The following is a 17,387-nucleotide window of genomic DNA, read 5'->3' on the forward strand; positions in this document are numbered from 1 at the left end:
AATCGCAGTTATGGCAGATGTGGAGGCCATGTTCCACCAGGTCAAGGTCCCATCTGAAGACGCAGACCTTCTCAGGTTTTTATGGTGGCCTGACGGGGATATCTCAAAGGAGCTGCAGGAGTACAGAATGGAGGTACACTTGTTCGGAGCCACCTCTTCACCCAGCTGTGCGAACTATGCGCTGAGAAGATGTGCCGAGGACAACAGGAGTACTTTTGATGCAACAGCTGTGGAGACAGTGTTGAACAATTTTTACGTCGACGATTGTCTAAAATCAGTTAACTCAGAACAGGAAGCAATCAAGCTACTCCACGACTTGACAGCCATTTGTCAAACAGGAGGCTTTAGACTGACAAAATGGACGACCAACAGTCGAAACGTGCTGTTAACCATTCCGCTTGAGGACCGAGCAACAGAAGTCAAAGATCTTGATCTCGACCAGGACTCACTCGCCATCAAGAGAGCTTTGGGAGTGCAATGGTGCATCCGGTCAGATCATTTCAAGTTTCAGGTGAACATCGAGCAAAAGCCTTTTACCAGGAGAGGAATCCTGTCTACAATGAGCTCTGTCTATGATCCACTAGGAATGTTGTCACCAGTCATACTACCTGCTAGAAACATCTTGCAAGAATTGTGTAGACTAAGAACAGCCTGGGATGACACTGTGCCAGAACACCTCGCACAACAATGGACCAAGTGGACTGAAGAACTCCAACAGCTCACTGACTTTCGAGTAACACGATGCTTTAAGCCACCTGAATTAGGCAAAACTTCATCGACGAATCAGCCCCCAGAGGATCACGGCTAATGGGAAGAATCGTGAAGACTGTGGAAGACGAACATGGAGTCGTCCGCAAGGTTCGAGTCAAGACGAAGATGAATGAACTTGAGCGGCCGATCACCAAACTCTGCCTGCTTCAAGAAGCAGAATGAAAAGGACTGTTGAGTACATTCAATGTTGTAATTGTTTCTAGGATAGAAAGCAATTAGGGGCCGGGTATGTAACGGCCAAAGTAGAATTCATATAGATGTGAATTACAATTTATGTTACATGGTATATATATAATTTAATTTGAGTGTGTAATTTCATATAAGTAGTTTATTTCATGATTAAGATGATGAATAATATGTGGCAAGGTTAAAAGAATCAGAATTCATATGTTAAGAATTAGAACTGCCTCACGCTTCTTAAGAATTCTTAGAACAAGAATTAGAACTGTCTCACACTTCTCAAGAATTAGAATTAGAATTCATTCAGCTATATAAGAATGGTCTCGCGCTTCTCAGGGTAGATCTCGAGAAGCCGTGGAAGCGAACAGTTTTTCTTACCTGACTCTCTGACCCTCTGACTCTCTGACTCTCTGATATTGACTCACCGACTCTCTGTATCTTAGAACCTTTGTAATTGTTAAACGAGGATTAAAGTTCAACTTTCAAGACGTTTCAAGTGGATTTATTGCAAGGCACATGGACACTGAGAGTGGAAACAGTTACTTTGGGACAGAGACTTCGTCAGCGTAAGCTATAGCACTTTTCTCAAGGTCTCACTACGAACGAGCCTCTACATCCAGTAATCGCCTTGCTAAAATCAGGTACCCTCGAAACAGCCAGAAAGACAGACCCTTAATGTGACCGGATTGCTTTCTGTAGCTTAGTGGTTGTCATGTTCTCCTAGGTGCAGTCGACCGTCGGGACAAAACCTCGTTTGCACGGTTTCCCTGCCTCTCTGGTTTTCCATCAAGGTCCGTGACGGCTGCTTTAAAAACAAAATCGGGCACGATCTACATTTCTGTTGGCTGTGGAAGCATGGACATTGCAATTCGTCACGGGGAGGTGGTGTTCTCAAATGCCACTTCGTTGCTCGTTTACGGAGTGAGGTCAGGTCAACAGGGCTGCACACGGCATCAGAACGCTGCAAAGTGGCATTGACTCTGGAATGCTTCATCAGGTCTCAACGAGTATTTGCCGGCCAACATTCAGACACATTTGCTTATTGACTCTCAAACCGTGACTGTGCAGTCCTCTGTTTGTGGAAAACATGCAAAGAAGCAGCTTGCCGCCGACGAAAGACAAGCACGCAGGCGCCCGCGTCCTTGAAGCACGCCCAGGTTTGTGCAAACCGATGCCATTCGACTGCATGCAACGCGAGCGGAAAGCAGAAGGAGCGGCCCTCAGTCACCTCCTTGGCAAGGCAGTGACGAGCAACCGATCCGTTGCTGCCGTTTCCTCCCGGGTGCCTGGCCACGCTCTCTACCTTTCATCAGAGAAACGAAGCGTTAAAGGGTGTGCGTTGGCCGGGAATCGAACCCGGGTCAACTGCTTGAAAGGCAGCTATGCTAGCCACTATACCACCAACTCTGCGTGCCTGGCTTGGGGACAGATGCCTAAGTGCCATTGCTTCTGAACTTGAGGCCCAGGCAACAGCTGATCGGTCCAAGCGCTGAGGTTTCTGTAGTGTAGTGGTTATCACGTTCGTCTCACACACGAAAGGTCCCCGGTTCGAAACCGGGCGGAAACAGCGGTGGGTGGGTTTGTTTATTTATTTATTTTTTGAGTGACTGCTGAGCTGTGATCTCTGCTCTGACCGTGCCAACTACGGAAGTGTTTGCTTTTCACCAGCCAAGGTATGGACACATTTGCTGAACAAATCTTACACAGTGACTCTCCAGTTCTCTGTTTGTGGACAAATATACACCTGTCGCTTGTTGCCAACGCAAGGAAAACACGCAGGAGCCCGTGTTGTTCACCGCTTCATGGGTCGAACGTACGCAGGGGCAAACTGATGTCATTCAACCCTGCAAACAACTACTTACGTCGCTCGTGGAAAGCGGAAGGAACAGTCCTCAGTCATCTCCTTGGCCCGTCCAAACAAGGCATTTGATTTCTTCCCGTGATGTTGTTGCAGCGCTTTTCAGTGCTGATCCTCGTCACACTCGACCACCAGCTCATCTCTACGACGCCAAGGCCGTGCCCCTATCCTCGTGACAGTCGCTTAAGCGTGATCTGTGTTCTTCTTGAGGCCCAGGCAAGAGCAAACACACGCGTGGTTTCTGTGCTGTAGCGGCTGCCACGTTCGCTTAACACGAGAACGGTCCCCGATTCGAAACCGGGCGGAATCGGTGCTCGTTTTCTTGAACCTGGCGGCGAACAAATGGCGAGCTGCGATCTCTGCTCCGTCCGTGCCTTTTGGAACAGTCCCAAACCGAGACGCTGAAAAAGCTTCGCGTGTTTTCTGCTGTGCAGTGGTTTCCCCTTTCACCTGACAAGCGAATAGACGCTCCTGAGAAACCTGGCAGAGCCATGCTTTGCCTTTTGAGCTCTGCTTCCCTTAATGTCCAGTAATCGCCTTGCTAAAATCAGGTACCCTCGAAACAGCCAGAAAGACAGACCCTTAACGTGACCAGATTGCTTTCTGTAGCTTAGTGGTTGTCATGTTCTCCTACATGCAGACGACCATCGGGACAAAACCTCGTTAGCAAGGATTCCCTGCCTCTCTAGTTTTCCATCAAGGTCCGTGACAGCTGCTTTAAAAACAAAATCGTTCACGATCTTCATTTCTGTTGACTGTGGAAGCATGGACATTGCAATTCGTCACGGGAACGTGGTGTTCTCAAATGCCACTTCGTTGCTCGTTTACGGAGTGAGGTCAGGTCAACAGGGCTGCACACGGCATCAGAACGCTGCAAAGAGGCATTGACTCTGGAATGCTTCATCATGTCTCAATGAGTATTTGCCGGCCAACATTCAGACACATTTGCTAATTGACTCTCAAACCGTGACTGTGCAGTCCTCTGTTTGTGGAAAACATGCAAAGAAGCAGCATGCCGCCAACGAAAGACAAGCACGCAGGAGCCCGCGTCCTTCAAGCACGCCCAGGTTTGCGCAAACCGATGCTATTCAACTGCATGCAACGCAAGCGGAAAGCAGAAGGAGCGGCCCTCACTCACCTCCTTGGCAAGGCAGCGACAAGCAACCGATCCGTTCCTGCCGTTTCCTCGCCACGCTGCCTGCTTTTCATCAGAGAAACAAAGTGTTAAAGGGTGCACGTTGGCCAGGAATCAACCCCGGGTCAACTGCTTGGAAGGCAGCTATGCTTGCCACTATACCACCAACGCTGCATGCCTGGCCTGGGGACAAATGCTTAAGTGCCATTGCTTCTTAATTTGAGGCCCAGGCAACAGTTGATTGGTCCAAAGGTCGCAGTTTCTGTAGTGTAGTGGTTATCATGTTCATCTAACACATGAAAGGTCTCTGGTTCAAAACCGGGCAGAAATAGCCATGGGTTTGTTTATTTATTTATTTTTTGAATATGCCAATCCAGTAGTGGTAGTGCACATGCATTCAGCTTCAACACACTGGAATGGACAGTCTGTGTCGAATGTATACAGTGCCATAGAATGCTGATTTTTCAGCATCTTTTAAGGTCAATTATAGCAGGAGTGAGAGTATTGAAGAACACAGAAAATAACCACAGTAAGAAGTGGACTCATCAGGCTTTCAGCATAAACCATCACCAAACACAAACAGCAAAATCCCCAGTGTTGAATTCAGTGGCGTAGCCAGGATTTTTTACATGGGGTGGCCAAAGGGGGGCCAAGGATCTACAGGGGGTGGCCATGCTGTGACTAAATAAAGGTGAGGTGAGGGGGTCCGGGGGTCCTCCCCCGGGAAATTTTGAATTAGCAAGATTTGAGTTCCTGTATTCTGATGTATCTGGTGGCATATCTGGTGCCTAACTCATGAACAAAACCCATGTGAGCCAAGAGGTCAGAAATTAATGTATTCATTTATTTATGTAACATAAAGCATCTGCAAAACAAAGAAACCATCCAACTTGTTTACTCTAGTTAAGCATCAGGATTTTAACGATCACTACTAAAATGCTGAAGTAAAAACTAAAAGATCACCTGCCCCAGGCACCTGGGAAGTAGTAAGGATATTAGTCAGGCTTGAATAAAGAGTGCTTTGCTCAGGAAAAGGAAAATACTTGTATACTTAACTCATACATACAACATATGTAAACACTTACAACACGTTGTGATATTGTCCATTGTAAGTACTGTACAAACTAAATGTGTTGAGTTACAAAATGTGTGTGTGTGCGCGTGCATGTGTGTGAGTGAGTGCAAGTGTTACACTGATGTAACACATGACATAGATGAGGTGTAGTGCATGAGTGGTGTGTGTGTGTGTGAGAGACAGGGGGGAAAGTATGTGCACTGCATGTAGATATAGATGAGCTCTGTGTGTGTGAAGATATGTTACATGTAAATACAAAAATGAAGTGCATAAGTTGTGTGTGTGTGTGTGAGAGAGAGTGTATGTTCAGAGTGCATGAGTGTTGTGTGTGTTATACGTGAATATAGAAATGTAGTGCATGAGTGGTGTGTGTGTTGAGAGTGCACGAATGTTGTGTATACCAGTGAGTGTGTTACATGTAAATATAGAAATGTAGTGCATCATGCATGAGTGGTGTGTGTGTGTAAGAGAGGGTGTGTGTTGAGAGTGCATGAGTTGTATCTTATAGTGAGTGACAGAAAGACATAGTGTGTGTTAAGAGAGTGAAGTGTGTGTTCATATATGAGTGAGAGAGAGAGTGTTAAGACAGTGCATGAGTGTTACATTTAAATATAAAAATTTAGTGCATGAGTTGTGTGTCTGTGTTGAGAGTGTATGAATGTTACATGTAAATATAGAAATGTAGTGCACAAATTGTGTGTGTGTGAGAGATAGACAGTGTGTTAAGAGAGTGCATAAGTGTTGTGTATGAGTGAGTGTGTTACATGTAAATATAGAAATGTGGCGCATGAGAGGGGTAGGGGGACAGTGTGTGTTGAGAATGTATGTCCACTGAGTGTTGTGTATGTATGAGTGTGACAATTATTAATCAATGTGTACTCCCACCAGTAACACACAACATCTCACACACATTAATATAAACATCACACAACTTCTCTATATCTACTGTGTATCTAGTATCTATATCTATGTGTGCACACAGCACAAATCCCACTGTAGCCGGATATCTATAAAGACACATATTTATCTATACGGTTGCATTTACATGTAAACGAAGGTTTCAGTCACTGAAAACGGATACTTTCGAAAACCCCAGGCAAAGTGGAGATTTCTGGAAACTCAGGAGATTTCTGGAAACTCTGAATTGTCTGAGGACAGAATTGTAACTGTATATCTACAAAGTGAGAACTTGAAGAAAGTATAAGAGATGAATAACTTACCTCCCAAATTAATCGCACATTCACGTAGTTTGTAGGTTGTTGTGTTGTAGGACTAGAGCATGACTATCTGATACCACCTGCTGCTTGAACACGCGAAACGTTTATGTGCTACGGTAATATGCATCCCTGCAGAAACCAAATAGGCGGAACAAAAATCCAGCGGGCGGAACTAACATTTCGTGGGACATACCGGTTTTATAAATTTTATTGTCCGGCCCTGGGGTGGCCAGGGCGGGGCCAAGGCGTGCCCTGGGGTGGCCACGGCCCCTCCTGCCCCCCCAGCTCCGCCCCTGGATATAGTCATAGAGAATTGATATCTGAAGAGTTGAAATAATAAGTAATATACAGTATATATATATATATATATATATATATATATATATATATATATATATATATATATATATATGTGTGTGTGTGTGTATGTGTGTATATATATATATATATAAGGAAGCTCGATAATCAATTTATATTGACTAAAGTAGAGGGGTGGGATTAAATAAGTTTTTACTTCAGCCCACTCCTTTTCGGACATGTAAACTCAAAACTGCTTAGTGCGTCCTTGTTTGCAGGCACATGCACACATAGGGCTTTAGGGGTGCTTGAGCCCCTGCCCTTTTTGCCTCGAATTAAATGTTGCCCTTTTAAAATAATAATAATAATAATAATCCTAATAATAAGTAATACAGTCCTGTTAGAAGTTTAAAACAACGGCGGTACAAAAACTCCACGGCAATCTACCAATGTTCTTGTAATCCGGGGTGGCTGTGTGCGCTGTAATCCGGGGTGGCTGTGTGCGCTGTAATCCGGGGTGGCTGTGTGCGCTGTAATCCGGGGTGGTTGTGTGCGCTGTAATCCGGGGTGGCTGTGTGCGCTGTAATCCGGGGTGGCTGTGTGCGCTGTAATCCGGGGTGGTTGTGTGCGCTGTAATCCGGGGTGGCTGTGTGCGCTGTAATCCGGGGTGGCTGTGTGCGCTGTAATCCGGGGTGGCTGTGTGCGCTGTAATCCAGGGTGGTTGTGTGCGCTGTAATCCGGGGTGGCTGTGTGCGCTGTAATCTGGGGTGGCTGTGTGCGCTGTAATGCAGGGTGGTTGTGTGCGCTGTAATCCGGGGTGGCTGTGTGCGTTGAGCTGCCGCTTCTCTGTCCATTGCTGCTCCGCTCGCATGCGGCCAGAGAGAGGGCGCGCACGGACTGAGTGAGAGGGAAGAAGCCGCTGCGCGCGCTGCCACAATGATAACAGAGGAGGGGGACAGTGAGGCAGCTGGAACATCCCCCACAGGGGATGTGATTCATGACCTACAGTATATCACTGTACATGTAATGTACACAGTACACACCTTTGCTTTCACCAGATATTTGTCACCAAATTTCCATGCTTTTCATTCCCTGACCCAGCCACAGCACATCTGGTAATAAGCTTCTAGTCCCTTGAAACACTTCAGATCCTCAGCAGTGTGGGGACTTAGCAAAAAAATTAAGTAGTTGATGATGTGTGGGTATATTACAGCCAGCAGCAATGCATTGTCTTCACTCAGCTCCTCTCCCATTTCATATGGTTCCAGACTATTGATTAACTGCGATTTTGCCATATAGTAGGCTCTTACACTGGGCTCTAGGCTTTCTACATACTTTCTAGCAGCTTCTGTCTTCTTATTGCAAATTTTTTAGTCAATACTATTACAAAAATCAAGTTTTTTTTTTCTTTTCTGCATGAAATGCAAGCATTGTTTGTTTATGGAAATCAATATCTCTAATATTGCACACATCCAGAACTTTCATGGTTTGGTGGCATCGGTGAGAACACTGTATTGGAGGTCCAGAAAGCTGGTATAGGGTAAGGTGGCCTGGGCCCATCTCTTGCACCTTTGCAGCTTTGTTAGCCATTGCAAATAGGCAGAGAAATGTCTGGCCAACAAGCGTTCTTGATAGATAGATAGATAGATAGATAGATAAAGAAGGGGTAGGGGGTGTTGTGTGATCTGTTTAATGAAAAAGTAGGGAAAAGAATTACTGCAGTTGCTTGTTGAGCATGGAGAAAAGTTAAACCAAGCAAAGAAACATTTTTTTAAGATAACTATTTCTAGAACTACTCCAGCGCCATGAAGATGCATAGAATAGTAAAAGCCTGTCCTAACACAAATTTTTCACTGTAAAATATCCATCTACTCTTCTTATAAGGAAAACATACCAAACATTGAAATCTATTAAAGAAAAAAAGGCATCTTTTTTGAACAAAAGTTATATTCTTAGAGACACTTCAATACTATAGAACAAGCTCCTATTTTATAAAAATTTGCTTATATAACATTCTTATTTACATAACATATCAGATACTAAACTGAAAAAAAACAACTACTACACTTGACCTTAGCCAAAAAAAAAAAAAAATCCAAAAAGCGATAGCTTGCTGTAGTCAACAGCTTTAAATAAACCACTTCCAAATATTAAACTCCAGAAAGGTAAACACAGCTAGACTCCGCCCCCAACAGCTGGATCCTTTTGAAGAGAGACGTCACCGTGTGTGTGGTGGGGGGGGGGGGGGGGGGGTTTCGATATTTCTAACATTTGACCATGAAACATGTCCAGCTCTACCAGAGCAAAGCCTGCAAAAATAAGCTGAGCTCATTAACATCCCTCTCCCCGGAAATGTTTAGTAAAAGGTGAAAGATTTGCGGTCAGTGAAGAGAAACCTGAGCTGCACTGAACACTGGATCAGGTTAGTGACACTGGATTGGGGGCTGGGAGACTCTCAGCCAAGGGCGCAGGTTTGGTATTAACACTGGTGGGGACAGAAACCCAATGCCAACCCCCAGTGGCGCCAACTTCCGGTTAACATTAGAGTCACAATATTTTGCCCCGTTGTGTTCCACCAAAAGAGATCCATCATCTCTCCAAAGTCCACACTTTTAACATTTGAAGTTCAGAATTGTACTAACTCATGAATAATAATAATCAATTAATTTGATTAATTGCAAATTTTGCATGTGATGATTAACTCATTCTACCAATTTGCAAATGTGTTTTAAGCGAATAACGCATTGACTGTCGGGAGGGTGTATGTTCCTTTCCCTCATAAACGGAAGTGAACCCTGTCATACGGTGATTTCTACACTTTGATCTGCGCTGGTTTCTACGTTAGATTGATAAATGAGGATTATTGTGTTATCCTCGTTAGTATAGTGGACAGTATCTCCGCCTGTCACGCGGAAGACCGGGGTTCGATTCCCCGACGGGGAGACTTTAAAAATGTATTAACTTGTGCAGCAGGGGGATGGAGTGGTTCACACTGTCGCCTCACAGCAAGAAGGTTCTGGGTTTGAGCCCAGCGGCTGGTGGGGGCCTTTCTGTGTGGAGTTTGTGTGTTCTCCCTGTGTCAGCTCTGGTTAACCCCACGGTTCAAAGACATGGAGTTCAGTTAACATGGGCTGGTCTCAGGCTGAAGTGCCCTTGAGCAAGGTACTGAAAGAGAACCATGGCCTCACTTCTTGTTTTTAAATGCCTTGAGACCTCAAGAATGGCATAGGAATAGTTTTAAGTGGTAATATATAGATTGAGGCACTGCCAAAAAGCCCATCTGTTTCTGGGTTGTAGAATTTTCTTATATCATAGCCAGCCTCTCTTGTTTTATTTCTTTACCGTTATAGTTACTATACTGTTTCCTTATGTTGTACAAAACAGACACAGAAAGAGAATAGCTCTGGCCTGATGAGTAGAGTCAGGGCACTGATTTTATTTACAAATTCGATTTCACCATTGCTGAGACAAGAATACAAAAAAAAAAACATATTGGAAAAATATCATTTTGAAAACTAAATATAATACAATGAATCCGCTGCCCGGTACAAAACCCCGGCATAAAACCCCAGTGGGATTAGAACCTCCCGGGAACGGACTCCTCGTCCGAATGCAGCGCATGGAGCTCCGGGGATTCGAGCTTTAACTTTGAAAAGATGATCGAGGTTTTGTCAAAAAAAAGTGCAGTTGAGGAAATATTTAAAACACTCAGCATCGGCATTGGGCGGCACGGTGGTATAGTGGTTAGCGCTGTCACCTCACAGCAAGAAGGTCCTGGGTTCGAGCCCCGGGGCCGGCGAGGGCCTTTCTGTGTGGAGTTTGCATGTTCTCCCCGTGTCCGCGTGGGTTTCCTCCGGGTGCTCCGGTTTTCCCCACAGTCCAAAGACATGCAGGTTAGGTTAACTGGTGACTCTAAATTGACCGTAGGTGTGAGTGTGAATGGTTGTCTGTGTCTATGTGTCAGCCCTGTGATGACCTGGCGACTTGTCCAGGGTGTACCCCGCCTTTCGCCCGTAGTCAGCTGGGATAGGCTCCAGCTTGCCTGCGACCCTGTAGAAGGATAAAGCGGCTAGAGATAATGAGATGAGATGAGCATCGGCATTATCAACATACTAACATTAAGAAATTGTGTTATGAAACTAGAAAGACCATTAAAGAGTTTTCTAGAGTTATTGTTTGTTTGTAAAAGATGAACATTTTTTTTTTTAGAAGTGTGCACGTTTTGCACGAAGGTCTCAGGTCCTTATTAAAAGGTTATCAAAATGAATAATGCACATAATATAGTATGTTGAGACAGAATGAACTCCAGTGATCGGCCATCTGGCTGTATTTTTAGACAATTTCTGTAGGCTGGAATCTTTGGGCTTCTTTTCATCCAAAAGAGAAAGTAACTGGTTGCTGGTGAGCTGAAAGAAAACCAGATATGTAAATAAGCATACACTTCTTTAAATTATAAAATTATGCTTGTCAGTTAAAGGTAAGCGGTACAATGAAATTCATCATGGCAAGAAATCAGAAAACAACTCGATGGGTTTCTCACGACTCAGTTGTTGGGTTTCCTGTGGTGGCACAGAACCAAAACCATTAGAAAACAACTCGATGGGTTTCTTTATATATCCACACTCTATGCATATGGGACTCTGCTAACACTGGCCACGAGGCAGTGTGTTTGACTGGTAATTACTAACACTGGCCACTAGGCAGAGTGTATGACTGGTAATTACTAACACTGGCCACTAGGCGGTGTGTATGACTGGTAATTACTAACACTGGCCACTAGGCGGTGTGCATGACTGGTAATTACTAACACTGGCCACTAGGCGGTGGGCATGACTGGTAATTACTAACACTGTCCACTAGGCGGTGTTCATGATTGGTAATTACTAACACTGGCCACTGGGCGGAGTGTATGACTGCAAATTACTAACACTGGCCACTAGGCGGAGTGTATGACTGGTAATTACTAACACTGTCCACTAGGCGGTGTTCATGATTGGTAATTACTAACACTGGCCACTAGGCGGAGTGTATGACTGCAAATTACTAACCCTGGCCACTAGGCGGAGTGTATGACTGGTAATTACTAACACTGGCCACTAGGCAGTGTGTTTGACTGGTAATTACTAACACTGGCCACTAGGCAGAGTGTATGACTGGTAATTACTAACACTGGCCACTAGGCGGTGTGTATGACTGGTAATTACTAACACTGGCCACTAGGCGGTGTGCATGACTGGTAATTACTAACACTGGCCACTAGGCGGTGGGCATGACTGGTAATTACTAACACTGTCCACTAGGCGGTGTTCATGATTGGTAATTACTAACACTGGCCACTGGGCGGAGTGTATGACTGCAAATTACTAACACTGGTCACTAGGCGGAGTGTATGACTGGTAATTACTAACACTGGCCACTAGGCGGTGTTCATGATTGGTAATTACTATCACTGGCCACTAGGCGGAGTGTATGACTGCAAATTACTAACCCTGGCCACTAGGCGGAGTGTATGACTGGTAATTACTAACACTGGCCACTAGGCGGAGTGTATGACTGGTAATTACTAACACTGGCCACCAGTGGCGGCTGGTAGTCTTTCAAACGGGAGGCTGGTCGGTTACGATATAGTGTAGGCTCATTTGTAATTTCGTGTAATTTTTTGGGTAAAAGCAAAAACTCATTTGATTTTGAAAGAAGATATCATAAGTTTTAAAAAAAATTAGGGTGCCATTTTTTCTTCACATTCTAAGGGTCCGAAATCCAAGATGGCGGCCAAAATAGCCGCCGTTTAGCAATAATTCAATATCTTCGCTAGTACACATGATATAATTACAAACAAAGTATCTAAACATAGGTTTTCTGACACAAGAAAACCAATGGAATCATCAAATTTAGGCTAAAGTTGTGATTTACATGCCTAATTTCAAGATGGTGTCCAAAATGGCTACCGTTTACACAAAATTCTACTTATTTCGACACTGTAGTCCATACAATGATATTGGAAATAAATGTTCAAAGACCTTATCTGTTTGATTAAAGTAATGTATTGGTCACGTGGTACACATTATATGAACAAGTCAATAAACAAATCTATATAACTATAGTGAAACCACGTTAGTTATTGTTCAGTGATTTTATGAACAAAAAAAATGCAAAAAGTCACATGGTATATACAGTAGATGTAGTTTTAGCAGTGGATATCAAATGTCTTCACACTCTTCATTTATCCCTGGTTGGCTTGTTTTGTTGTTGCAAGTGAAAACCCAACATCCACAGAATTCTGTACATGGGATATTGTTTTTGCGACAACTGCACCTTCCTTCACATCCACTTTTGCATCCGCACTTTATCAGGTGCAGTACTGCCTCAGGAGCTGGTGGATTCAAACATCAAACAGGAGAGAAGTGACTTGAACCTGTGTCAAATGTCCAACCAAATGCAGCAGGTGCTGGGAGGCGTGGGTGATTTTCATCAGCTTTCCTCCAAATCATGGCTATGTAGTGTGCACGCTGAATATGTAAGTCCAGTGAACCAGAAGTTGGTGGAAGGTTTTCTCCTTCGGCTGCACGATTTGAGTAGAGGAACCAGCGAAGCTCTTTTACTGTTGTGTGGATTTTTGATCGATACAGCACGCAAACAAAACGTTCCAGCTGAGAGCATGCATCAGAGGGCAGATCGTTGTCATTTCCTAGCATTGCTAGTGCATCCAGGATCTCATCGTCACAAGACATGAATGCCTTGAAGCACCAGTCTTTGGTTCTGCCAGCAAATCTACCAGACATGTCGGAGCCTGTCAGAGCATGAAGACCCAACAGTGCAGAAGCGCGCTTTTGTCCTAAGTTGTTGTATATGTTACAGACAGAAATGTTCCTCTTCAGCCTGCCCTTTCCAGTGAGGAAGACTGTAGAAACTGGCAAGTGTGGATACATGTGGACCAGTAGCAACAAGACATCCGTGTCTGGAGAACTGACCACAAGTCCTCCTTTTTGCTCGTTCAACGTGTGTTCTGTTTGTGAGATCCTTGTAACATGTCTTGTGGTAGGAAACACTTTTCTGTAGCAGTTCATCGGCAGACAAACCACTTATGCGATCCTTTAATGCAGAGAACTCTGTTTCCCCGTATGAACATCGAACAACAGTTGATGCAATTAGTTTCTCTACTGAAAGCAAAAAAGGGTGAAGCACATAGTTTGTATAATCTGTTTGTTTGCTCCTCAGCTGACAAATGAAACAAAGTTCAAAGTCCACAGTTTTTGACTTCTTGTTAGATGAAGACTCTGCCATGTTGGTTAATATATGGACTCTAAGCTACGCTATGGTTGCTGTGGGTAATTGTTTCCTGCAAATACAAAGAAAATACATCTTTGTATACACATATACACCAAATGTTTAAACCTTAAGCTAATGCGGAAAAACTGCGTCCAGCGACTGCATTCAAACATCAATTATGGGGCCACCCTGTTTAATTCAAGATGGCAGTCTCTCTGAAACACAAAATAAAAAGATTAGTAATCACAGGGAAGTTGTTATCCATGTGGAAATCTCTATTTAAAGTTAGTTTTATAAGTAATAGATGCTGAAAAAAATATTGGAACCAGATTTATATCAATCGTAATGTCTAATTTATGCCGTTTTTGTATCATGGCAGCCATCTTGGATTTCAGGGCATTAGAGCGCGAAAAAAAAAATGGCACCCTATTTTTTTCTTATGTTCATATCATATTCTAACAGAATCAGGCGAGTTTTTGCTTTTACCAAAAAAAATACACGAATTTTTATTTCATGACAAATGAGCCTACACTAATATTTCCAGATTTTAAAAGAAAAAAAACACATCAATTTTGCCCATACTCTTGCCTCTGACCTGGCTGATTGTTGGCAGGGTCACAAACTGTGAAATAACAGGTTCTTTTGGCCCATTAGCCTACTGTCCAATATACATGATGATGGTGTTGGGGGGGTATATTTTAACATTTTATATTTTAAAATTGTGGCATGTTGTTTAAAAATTGATCATTATTGAAAGCAGCTCTTTGTCAGGAACCTCAGCAGTAACAGCAGAGTGTTCTGGAATAGGCACAAGCACTGACCTTGGGCAGCCAAACATAGAGCTGGGTGCCACATATTTCATTCAATGACACTTTCCCTATATTTTACTTATTTTGACTGAGAAATGTTTTATTGACAATTTTGATAACCCTTCACTTTTAATCCAGGTCTGTAGTGTGAAATGTTCTCGGCTGTGTTTTTGTTTAAAAATGTTTTCCAAATTGTAGCTGTGTTTAATTCATATCCAGAAAAATATATTGTAGAGCTCTCTTAGGTGTGGGTGGAGCACGGAGTATGGCAGGACAAAGCTTCAGGTAAGAATAGGCTTTTATTGCCAGACTTTTCAGTATAACAACAGTTATATTTGGGTAAATACACACACACACGCTGTGTTCTTGTCCCGGGAAGAGCTCTCCTCTGCTCTCCCTCTGCCTCCTTAAATAGGGCGCGGTACTGGGAAGACACACAAACACAGGTTAATTACCGTCAGGTGTAGTGATTCTGCCACTCACCTTCCCTGGCTCCGCCCTCCTGTCACAGACCGGCGCTTGACCATGCCCCTGCTGCCACATACCCCCACCGCCCGACTCAGGCCCATCTGCGCCCCCGGCCTGTGGACCACTTTGAAATTGAAGGGTTGGAGTGCCAGATACCAACGGGTGATCCGCGCGTTGGCATCTTTCATGCAGTGGAGCCACTGGAGGGGCGCGTGGTCCGAACAGAGGGTGAAAGGGCACCCCAGCAGGTAGTAATGGAGGGCGAGGACCGCCCACTTGATCGCCAGGCATTCCTTCTCAATAGTGCTGTAGCGCCCCTCACGCACTGACAGCTTCCTGCTGATGTACAGGATGGGGCGGTCCTCCACCTCCTGGGACAACACCGCCCCCAGCCCTCTGCCCAACGCGTCGGTCTGCAACACAAAAGGGAGAGAAAAGTCAGGGGAGTGTAATAGTGGCCCCCCACACAATGCAGCCTTTACCTCAGAGAAAGCCCGCTGGCACTGCTCCGTCCACTGGACCGGATCTGGCGCCCCCTTTTTAGTGAGGTCAGTCAGCGGGCTGGTGACGTCCGAATAATTAGGTATAAACCTACGATAGTAGCCAGCCAGCCCCAGGAACTGTCTCACCCCCTTTTTGGTCTTGGGCCTCGGGCAGGCCGCAATCGCCGCTGTCTTATTAATTTGGGGACGCACCTGCCCGTTGCCCAAGTGGAAGCCCAGATACCGTACTTCCACCCGCCCAATCGCACACTTCTTCGGGTTGGCAGTGAGACCCGCCCGCTTCAGCGACCTAAGGACGGCCCTCAGGTGTTGCAGGTGCCGCTGCCAGTCGTTACTATAGATGATAATATCATCAAGATATGCGGCCGCATAGGTGGCGTGGGGCAGGAGGACCCTGTCCATCAGCCGCTGAAACGTAGCGGGCACCCCAAACAGCCCAAAAGGAAATGTGACAAATTGGTGTAAGCCGAACGGTGTGGAAAAGGCCGTTTTCTCCCGGGATAATGGAGTCAAGGGGATCTGCCAATATCCCTTCGTCAAATCCAGTGTTGAGTAAAAGAGAGCCGTGCCTAGTCGATCGAGCAGCTCGTCAATACGAGGCATTGGGTACGCGTCGAATTTAGACACCGCGTTGACTTTTCTATAGTCCACACAGAACCGGACCGACCCGTCGGCCTTGGGTACCAAGACCACCGGGCTGCTCCAGTCACTGTGGGACTCCTCGACGATGCCCATTTCGAGCATGGTCTGAAGTTCTTCCCGAACCACCTTTTTTTTGTGTTCAGGTATCCTGTAAGGGCGGCTACGCACTACCACCCCCGGGGGCGTCTCTATGTGGTGTTCTATGAGGTTAGTGCGACCAGGCAGGGGCGAGAACACATCCGAAAACTCGGCCTGCAACTGGGCAACCTCCGTGAGTTGGGTCGGGGAGAGGTGGTCTCCACAGGGGACCGGAGAGGTACGTGATGCCAATGTCCCTTTTTGAACCTCCGGCCCCAGCTCTGCCTTCTCCGGAACTACCAACACCAACGCCACGGGGACCTCCTCGTTCCAGAGTTTAAGCAGATTGAGGTGGTAAATCTGTAGCGCCCCCTCCCTGTCCGTTCGCCTTACCTCATAGTCGACGTCCTCGACTCGCCGTGTGACCTCAAAGGGTCCTTGCCACTTGGCGATTAATTTGGAGCTCGACGTGGGCAACAGTACGAGTACCTTATCTCCCGGAGTGAACTCTCTAAGGTGCGTGCCCTTGTTGTACAGGCGGGCTTGCCGTTCCTGGGCCTGCCGCAAATTCTCCTGAGTTAGGTGGGTGAGCATGTGGAGTTTTGCGCGCAGGTCCATAACGTACTAAATTTCGTTTTTACTCTGTGAAGGTCCCTCCTCCCAATTTTCTCGCAGAACATCTAAAATGCCGCGCGGCTTACGCCCGTATAACAATTCAAACAGGGAGAACCCCATGGAGGCTTGGGGGACCTCTCGCACTGCAAATAACAAGGGTTCGAGCCATTTATCCCAGTTACGTGCGTCCTCACTTACGAATTTTTAAATTATATTCTTGACGGTGCAATTGAACCGTTCAACTAAACCGTCCGTTTGTGGGTGATAAACGCTGGTGCGGATCGGCTTAATACCTAATAGCCCATACAGTTCGCTCAGTGTTCGTGACATAAACGAGGTGCCTTGGTCAGTCAGAATCTCTTTCGGGATTCCAACCCGGGAAATGACGTGGAAGAGGGCCTCCGCAATACTGCGTGCTGAGATATTGCGAAGAGGCACCGCTTCCGGGTATCGCGTTGCATAGTCCACCA

General features: G+C 45.4%; 4 non-coding genes across 4 annotated transcripts; 2 read left to right on the forward strand and 2 right to left on the reverse strand.

Moving 5' to 3' along the window:
* Window positions 1-2,286: 2,286 nt before the first annotated feature.
* On the reverse strand, window positions 2,287-2,358 carry trnae-uuc (transfer RNA glutamic acid (anticodon UUC)). Its single transcript has one exon. It is a non-coding gene; the product is annotated as a tRNA-Glu (tRNA).
* Window positions 2,359-2,445: 87 nt separating this feature from the next.
* Window positions 2,446-2,518, forward strand: trnav-cac (transfer RNA valine (anticodon CAC)). The gene has a single exon. It is a non-coding gene; the product is annotated as a tRNA-Val (tRNA).
* A 6,305-nt stretch (window positions 2,519-8,823) lies between these two features.
* On the reverse strand, window positions 8,824-8,937 carry LOC132896331 (U5 spliceosomal RNA). Its single transcript, XR_009656001.1, has one exon. It is a non-coding gene; the product is annotated as a U5 spliceosomal RNA (small nuclear RNA).
* Window positions 8,938-9,404: 467 nt separating this feature from the next.
* Window positions 9,405-9,476, forward strand: trnad-guc (transfer RNA aspartic acid (anticodon GUC)). The gene has a single exon. It is a non-coding gene; the product is annotated as a tRNA-Asp (tRNA).
* The last annotated feature ends 7,911 nt before the right edge of the window (window positions 9,477-17,387 follow it).

This window comes from Neoarius graeffei, chromosome 1, assembly GCF_027579695.1.
Source record: "Neoarius graeffei isolate fNeoGra1 chromosome 1, fNeoGra1.pri, whole genome shotgun sequence".
Classification (NCBI taxonomy): domain Eukaryota; kingdom Metazoa; phylum Chordata; class Actinopteri; order Siluriformes; family Ariidae; genus Neoarius; species Neoarius graeffei.